Genomic DNA, 2001 nt, shown 5'->3' with positions numbered 1-2001 from the left:
TCAATGCTCCACTCTTCTGTAACTACGCGGGAACCAGCTAACTCTACTTGTAAGCCCCCCATATGAGGAGAAGGCATTTGAGTAGCTTGGTTATCCGGTAGGTCCTGGTTTGGACACTAGATGGGGGCCATGTGTGGCCTGATGGTTGGACTGTTAGATATCAATGCTCTACTCTCCTATAGCTATGCGGGAACCAACTAACTCTACTTGTAAGCCCCCATATGAGGAGAAGGCATTTGAGTAGCTCGGTTATCCGGTAGGTCTTGGTTTGGACACCAGATGGGGGCTATGTGTGGTCTGATGGTTAGACGGCTTTAGATAGAGTTGGCACACCGCCAACTAGGCTACATGCAAGTGTGGGAAGGCATCCCATGACTGACTGCACTGAGGGTAGATGGAGCATTTCTCGAGGCAGCCCACTCTCGGGTTGCGAGGCCCGTTTGGAGCCTCAGATGATTCGGATGGCTCTGGGTCGAACGGAGTTTATAGGTTAGTTGCTGTATTTTGCACACCGGTTCTATCGTGTGGTCAGTGGCCTATATTGGGACTGATCCATCCCTAGTCGACCGTTTTGGCTGGATTGGTTCACCCAATTGGGTCTAACCGACTACTTGTGGTGGCTATATAAGAGCAATCCCGTGAAGCCCATTTCATTATTGGCTACAACAACCCTGATTCCTTAGCATCCAGCCTCTGTCTTCTACTGTTTCCAGCTCGCCATCGAAGCTTCCTTCATAGCAGCTCATGGTTGGGAGGCAGTGCCATCTATTGTATCAGTTTTATAGTAATCAAATTTTTGATTCTCCATACTATCTATTTTCTCTCTTGCGTACGAGATCCTGTTATCTGTTGAGCACAGACATTGTATTATTTTCTTACACTGGGTAGCGGATGGTAAAGAGCAGTGAGAGCGAGTGACATCCCTGGAGTTTGAGATAGGGAATGATAGATTAGAGGTGGTTTATTTATAAGAAAAGAGGATGGGGTAGTCGGGGATGGGAACATTGGGATTTGGAAAGGTGGGAAGTCAAGGGACACTAAGGACGAGGAGGGGCATGGGTTGTAAGTTGTACTATAGCCAATAAGCAAGCACACGAGTGGGGGGGGTTTTAAGGCTACGCATGTAGGGGTATTTTGGGTTGTAGGTAGGCATAACATAGGAGAGTTAGGGGCTTTAGACAGCCTTGTAAGGTATTAGCAAAAAAACAAGGGGGGGGGGGATTGGAGGGAGGCAAAAAATTAGGAACGATAGAAGGGGAGATTTAGGCACATAGGGGAAAATTAGGAAGGAAAAGGGGGGGAGGGGAAATGGAGATGACAAAGTACTTAGAATTAGGAAAAGAGGCGAGTATTTGTAGAGAGAAGTCTTTGAAAAGAGGCAGAATAAATAAGTTGGAGGAAATGTAATGGGAAAAAGAAGAAAAAAGGTTTATTAGTGTGACAAAATAGGAAATAAAGGAAAAAGCTCGAAAAAGTCTTTTAAAGGAAATTAGGGTGGGAATTGGAAAAAAGGGGGGGCTTGGAGGGGAGGGGGATAGTTAGAAAAAATGTTAGAGGAAAAATTTTTAATTTAAGAAAGGAAGAGTAGAAATAAATTGGATTATTTAAGAAGAAAGGGAATGGGGGAAAGAAATGGGGAAAAATTAAGAGAAAAATAAAATGAAGTTAGGGATAGGAGGTTAGCAAAAAATTACGAGAAATATTAGGAAAATGTTAAGTGAAGATGGGGAGAGGAGGGGGGGGGGGGAAAGAGGGAAAGTAAAAGTAAAGGGAGAAAGGGATAGGAAGTGTGTGTGTGTGTGTGTGTGGAAGATAAGACAACAACCCCTTTTGCATTGTGAAAAGACAAAAGAGTCAGGGTAAAGGATAAAAAGAGAACATTATAGAATTAAGGAAGGGTTTGAGTATGTAGGTAAAGCACCTACGAAATTGCATAAAAAGTATATAAGAGTTTTGATAAGAAATGACAAAAATGTTTTTGCCAAAAACATTTTTGTAAAA

This window comes from Dipteris shenzhenensis, chromosome 15 (assembly GCF_047967505.1).
Source record: "Dipteris shenzhenensis isolate YYH24624 ecotype China chromosome 15, Dip_SZ_1.0, whole genome shotgun sequence".
Classification (NCBI taxonomy): Eukaryota; Viridiplantae; Streptophyta; class Polypodiopsida; order Gleicheniales; family Dipteridaceae; genus Dipteris; species Dipteris shenzhenensis.
Note: the sequence above shows the minus strand (reverse complement) of the source record.